This window comes from Macaca nemestrina, chromosome 11 (assembly GCF_043159975.1).
Source record: "Macaca nemestrina isolate mMacNem1 chromosome 11, mMacNem.hap1, whole genome shotgun sequence".
Lineage (NCBI taxonomy): Eukaryota > Metazoa > Chordata > Mammalia > Primates > Cercopithecidae > Macaca > Macaca nemestrina.
The window spans coordinates 134,873,332-134,880,153 of record NC_092135.1 but is presented as its reverse complement, the minus strand read 5'-3'; the positions used below and the strand labels follow the sequence as shown (position 1 = coordinate 134,880,153).

The 6,822-nt window shown below is 42.5% G+C and overlaps 1 long non-coding RNA gene across 1 annotated transcript; it reads left to right on the top strand.

Moving 5' to 3' along the window:
- The first annotated feature begins 2,219 nt into the window (after window positions 1-2,219).
- LOC105473853 (uncharacterized) lies at window positions 2,220-6,126 on the top strand. Its single transcript, XR_982531.2, has 3 exons — window positions 2,220-2,267; window positions 2,878-2,990; window positions 5,681-6,126. It is a non-coding gene; the product is annotated as an uncharacterized lncRNA (long non-coding RNA).
- The last annotated feature ends 696 nt before the right edge of the window (window positions 6,127-6,822 follow it).

The window sequence follows — 6,822 nt, the reverse complement described above, 5'->3', positions numbered from 1 at the left end:
ATGACAATTTTGGTTTATGTTCTTTCTGCCTTTCTCTGAGGTTCCAGTGTTTGTGTATATACTTTGCACTATTGGAACTTTCTATTTTCTTTTCTGATGTTACCTTAAAAACAATGCCTTGTTCAACAAACATTCTCCCACCACCTGCTAGCTTTTTTAGTCATGTAATATTCCATCCTATGTATTTATTCTGATGCTTGTGTCTAATCCTCTATTTTAGGACAGGGTTTCCAGGTATGGCTGTGCAGGTTGCACACTGCACAACAGCACCCAACAGAGAGCATGTGAAGGATGAATGCAGCTCACACTCAACTTGCCAAGCCATGCACCTGACTGGGGCTATAGCTTCTTGGAGGAAGGGGCACTTGTCAGGCCATAAGCCTGAGGCCTGGCTACCAAGACAGCACCCCTTTTTCCCATTTCCCTGGGGAGACCACATGGGCCAGAGGAAGGTCTCTGGTTGTGTTACTGGTGGAGGGTTTCCAGGTTCCTGGCATTTTGAACAAAGAATTGGACAAAACACACAAACAAAGCAAAGAAAGAACGAAGCAACAAAAGCAGAGATTTATTGAAAATGAAGGTACACTCCACAGTGTGGGAGCAGGCTGGAGCAGCGGCTCAAGGGCCCTGATACAGAATCTTCTCCAGTCCAAGTACCCGCTAGAGGTTTCACACCGGCCACTTGGTGTTCACCCCATGTAAATTCCGTCGTGGCCCCCAATCAGTCTGATTAATTGCTTTCCACAGAGGCTGAAGTGAAGTTACAAAGATCACATTCATATGCAAACATCTGATTGGTTGCAGAAAACAACCAATCAGAGGCTAAATTGAAGTTACCAAGTTGCACTTCAGTGCAAACGAAGATTTGCAATCACTCTGATTGGTTGTGGAATCAGAGGCTGAAGTGAAGTCACAAAGTTATACTCCTATGCAAATGTCTGATTGGTTGCTTCTTGTAAAGGGAGTACCCTCTGGTCTTTTTGTTACTTAAGCATGGAAAGTTAGGGCTTTCCTTTCAATTTAGTTCTGCAAAGTCAGTGTGAAACAGCCTTAGGTTCCCTGCCTCCAGACCCTATTCTCCTGGCCTCAGTAGGACATCCAGGCTGTTTCCAGATGAGGGCTCATGAAACCAGGGAGCCTGCGAACCATTTTGACTCATGACTCCTCCTTGCTCACATCACTGACTGTTCATTATTGAGCAATTGAGAGTTAAAATGCAGCAAGTTCAAATGAATAAACCAGGTGAGAAGTGGAGTAATAACTTAAAAAGATGTTTATTAATTTAGAATCTACCATTTCAGGAGATATAATTCAGATGACTGTAAGCTAAAGTGAAGTCTAATTTTAGAAAGGTTCTTACCAAGTAAATTAAGTAGATCAAAATTTAGATTAGAGGGAAGATGTTAAAAATGAAAGGAGAAAATCTTTTTTGTTTGTTTGTTTGTTTTGAGACGGAGTCTTGCTCTGTTGCCCAGGCTGGAGTGCAGTGGTGTGATCTCAGCTCACTGCAAGCTCCGCCTCCCAGATTCAAGCAATTCTCCTGCCTCAGCCACCTGAGTAGCTGGGATTACAGGCATGCACCACCATGCCTGGCTAATTTTTGTATTTTTAGTAGAAACAGGGTTTCACCATGTTGGCCAGGCTGGTCTCGAACTCCTGACCTCAGGTGATCCACCCATCTTGGCCTCCCAAAGAGCTGGGATTACAGGCATAAGTCACTGTGCCCAGCCAGGAGCAAATCTTTCACAGTGACCCTAACCCTCCCTCTAAGAAAGCAGCACTGATATGTGAATAAACTCATTCTAAGTCCTTCTCATTTATTCATGAATGCTGAGACATGGGCAGGGTCCTCCCTGCTCAACCCTGAACAGACAATATGACTTGAAATAACGGGAAGAGAATGTTAACACCAGGGGTTCTGTCTAGGTCCTGTTGCTTGCCACACAGAAGCCAATCACTGAGACAACAAGTATCACCAACTAAGAAGGCTTTAATCAGGTACTGCAGTCGAAGAGATGGAAGGTCAGTTTCAAATCCATCTCACTGACCCACTAAAACCAGAGGTTTATATAGCAGGGAAGAAATGTAACCATGCCTGAGAAACCAGGAACTAGAGAGGGGAAGGAAGCAATCATGGCAAATGAGAGGTCAGGCATCTTGTTGTCTGAATGTGGTGATCTGGTGAGTTTTAGTTCTTTGATACTTTTTTTTTTTTTTTGAGAGGCTTGGGGGTCCTTTCCTGAAGAAGGAACTCAGATAAAACAAATGTAAGTTTCAAGCTACCACCAAAAGGGTCAGTTTATATGCTTATCCAAAAAGATTATCTATGGGACTATTGGGTCAGTTTCCAGAAGCTGGCATTAATTTCGAGCCCTTTTATGCCAAAAAGTCTTACTCACATTGTATCAGGGAACCTCTGTTTTTTTGTCAGCTTCTTCTGAAAAATTAGATGATTCACTTAACCATCCTTCATTATTTTTCCGATTTAGAAAAATAATTCTTACATTATTGTTTGCTAAACTTTGGGTTTTATTGTGGGGCATATTCAGTAGCAGCACTTTAACCAAGAGGATCTCATCCTTAAAAGTCTATAACTCGACTTTAATTAGACCCTGCGACACTTTGCCTTAATGACTCATAATTAGTAAGTCATGGAATTGATGTTTTATCTGCTAAGGGCTCCATCCAGGATGGAGAGACCCCTGGCCTGCAGCCTGGCTTGTCCTGTTCCTTATCCAATTGCCATCTGAAGAGTTAAAATTCAAATGAATAAACCAGAAAATTAGAGAAAGGTTAAGCATGCATTTTATTGAGTTTTTAGAAATAATTTCTCTCTAACTGGCTAAAATATACTCCTCTGTTTATCCTTTCGGGTAGGAGCTCTGTTTCCTGGAAGTCCCCTGGCCCCAGTACCCACCCTGCCTCTCCACAGCCTCATGCACAAAGGCCTGACCATCTGCTGCAAGCTCTGGCACAGGAGTGTAACCCAGGTAACCTGAGTTTGCAGCTGTGCAGGGGAGATGCTCCTCTCCTCCCCCAAACCCACAGGAAACAGCAAAACGAATGAACATCTAAGAGGACAATTTCGCTTCCAGGGAAGCTATTTAACGCGGCAGAGCAGCCAACTAAGCAGCTAACTGCGGGACTCCAGGTTCATGGTGAAAGGATGGGTGGGATTTTCTCTTTCCTGAAATAAGTGGCTGCTGCTTTGTTTTCAGATTCCAGGCTTCACTTAGGCTCCACGGTAGAGTCAAAATTCCAAAAGGTGCAGGTGATAGGGAAGGTCACCCCACAGATGGAGGTGGCAGGATGGCTGTGCTAACAGAGGAGGTGATCAGTGGATTACCCTGATGGGGTAGCGGGGATGTAGGGCAGGTTGCCCCAGAAAGGAAGGTGATCGGATGGGTCACCCTGATGCTGCAGGTGGCAGGATGAGTTCCCCACCAAAATCAAGGGAGGAGTCTTTAGGGAGCAAGACTGTCACTCTAGAGGCAGCTGAACCAGGGCTGGAAGGAGACCCTGATCTGGGCTCCCTTAGCACAGGGATGGTGTGAGCCTTGGTAGGAGGCACTGTGCAGGGCCGGCACGACCTCAGATGGGGCAGCAGGACCACCTGTGAGGCCATGAGACCAGTGAGTGTCCCTCTTTCATGCTGAAACATTGCAGAGGGAGGGACCATGGGTGGGGGGTGGAGGGGTCTCTCTCAGGCTCCTAGAGCAGAAAAGCAGCTGCAACCATCGCACAGCTAAAGACCACACTCACCACGGCATCCTGGAGCCAAAGACACGAGAGTCAATGCTCAGATGAAGGGAGGGGGACCATGGCCTTTCCCTGTTGTTGTTCTGGGCACATGGCACTGGGCTCAGGGAAAGGAAGAAGCCCATTAATGCCATTAATGGCAGACACTTCTTGCCAGCCTTGGCGAATTTGATTTAGAAAAAAACAAGTGTACCTTGTCTCCTACCTGTTACACAAGGAAATGACCCAAACTCCAAGCCATGTAAAACAAATACTATAAATATTTCACTGTAGAGCCATCTTGTTTAAATGGATGTGCAAAGAAGAAAAAATTATGCTAAGTCTCCAGACCCACCTGGGCCTCTCAAAGGGAAGGCTTCCAGGGTCCACGTTTAATCGCTCCAGCTGGAGACGATTTCAGTTCCTCACAGTCCCAATCAGCTTCCGTAGCATCTTCCATTCCACATGGCCTGTTTCTTAAATTGTTTTCCATTTAGCTGAATTAGGGTTCAAGGGGAATACATTTTCTGTCTTTGCAGCACTGAAAATGTAATTTTTTTTTTTTTCGACGGAGTCTCACTTTGTCACCAGGCTGGAGTGCAATGGCGCGATCTCGGCTCACTGCAACCTCTGCCTCCTGGATTCAAGTGATTCTCCTGCCTCACCATCCTGAGTAGCTGGGACCATAGGTGCGCCACCCCCAGGGAATTTTTGTATTTTTAGTAGAGATAGGGTTTCATCATGTTGGCCAGGGTGGTGTCAATCTCTTGACCTCATGATCCGTCTGCCTTGGCCTCCCAAAGTGCTGGGATTACAGGCATGAGCCACCGTGCTTGGCCAACCATGTTATAATTTTGACTTTACCTTCTGGATAGTGTCGCTGGGTATACATTTTCAGGTTCAAAGTAATTTTCTCTTAGAACTTTGGTATTATTCTTTATCTCATGATGCTGAGGAATCGGGCATAATCTGAATTTTCTTTTAATCTCTTTATAGGTAACCTGTTCTTTCTCTCAGAAAGCTATTAAGATTTTTAAAAATTGGCCGGGCACAGTGGCTCACACCTGTAATCCCAGCACTTTGGGAGGCAGAGGCGGGCAGATCACGAGGTCAGGAGATCAAGACCATCCTGGCTAACACGGTGAAACCCCATCTTTACTAAAAATATAAAAAATTAGCCGGGCGTGGCAGCGTGCACCTGTAGTCCCAGCTACTCAGGAGGCTGAGGCAAGAGAATGGCGTAAACCCGGGAGGCGGAGGTTGCAGTGAGCCGAGATTGTGCCACTGTACTCCAGCCTGGGTGACAGAGCAAGACTCTGTCTCAAAAAAAAAAAAAAAAAAAAAAAAAAAAAAAAAATTTAAATTATGCTCTGAGTTGTAAAATTTCAATAGCACATATAAGTATGGGTCTTTTTCTCTTCTTTTTTTTCATTAATCTTTCTTGGTGTTTGGTGCTCCCCTCTCCTTTTTTTTTTTTTTTTTTTTTAAATAAAAAGTGGTATTTTTCCTAAGCTTAATACATTTTTCTTCTATTATTTTTTTCCCTCCTTCTTTTGTCTGCTTTTTCCTTCTGAGACTCTTAGTACAAGTATGTTAGATGTCCACAATATTTTTCCATTTTTATGTATTCCAGGCATATTTCTACCCACCCTTTGTTTAAATATTTCTAGTAAATCAAGATTCACTGCTTCTTGACAGTGTACTCACCACTGTGAAGCTCTATTTATTAAACATTTCTTTAAAATATTTATTTGCTGGGATTTGGGACTGGAATGGACAACAAATAACATTCTTTCTCTATTGCTCATCATTCACCATTCACCAGAAATCCTCCTCCCAGTAACTTGTAGATGTTGGTTCTAGTTCTATAATCAGAATTACATAAACGACCTCTCTACTTAAATTACTTTATACATAATATCCCTCTTTAATTTTTTTCCAGGGCCCACTGTGCCCCTGTTCTTCAGCTGTTCCTTGAATTCCACAGTTTGAACCTCCATCCTCTTGGCACCTTCCCTGGTCCCTCAGTTACTGCTGCCTGTGGCTGTGCACCACATCTGCAGCTTGGGCCCACGTCCCAGGAAGTGATTCCACAGTTTCTCTAAGCCTGGATACTAGTCCCTTTGCACAGAAAGACGCCCTCTTTTTGTCCCTCCAGCTATTTCACATCAGAATTATGATTTTTTATTCTTTTCCTCTTCCAATCTAAAGACCATTATTCTCGTTTAGGGAGACAGGAATTAGGAGCCTGGGGTTCTCCTCCCAGCTTTGCTATTGAGTAGCTGGGTAATCTTAGGCAGTACACTTACATTTTCTTGGCCTCGGTTTTCTGAATTAGTGTACTTCCCAGACACCAGTGCAGGGATTGGGGCCAGTAACAAAAATGATTTTATGACTGCATAGCTAAATGAAAACCCTGGAGACAAGAATATGTGTGCATTAAAGAACTTACTAATGTACCCAAATACCATCTGTTCCCCCAAAACCTATGGAAATAAAAAATAAAAATAAAGTGACATGCAACCTTAGACAGAACTCTCACCATTTTAAATCTGATTAAACTCAATGTCAAACAAGGAAGAAAAAAAAAGACTATGTGTGCATGTAATTAAAACTGCTACTTTGTGGAAATTTCTATTCCTTATTTTGATATCATAACTTTCTAATGGGATTTATGAGTGTATGTGTGTGAGAAAACATACACATTAGTGAAACCATCATCATAATTATTTATAGTTTAATTTTATCTTATATGAATAAGATATGAGTAAGGAAATATCTTTATATGAGAAAATTCTAAGTTGATGATTTTATTGTCGCCATCCACTTTATCTTGCTTGTTATATTTAAGTGGTTTCTTAAATCCCAAAGTCCAATAGTCAATAAATTAGACTTTTTATAACTGTTTTCATATCTAAAACTACAGAATTATTTGACAATAACTATTAGGGGTCTAATATTCTTTTTAAAGACATTTTCAACAATGATTTCCAAAATCTTTGCGCAAGTCCTCATGATAAATTCCTTCGAATTTTAATAAAGTCATTAATTTGGTCTTCTTTGAAGAAAGATATGCTTTCTTTT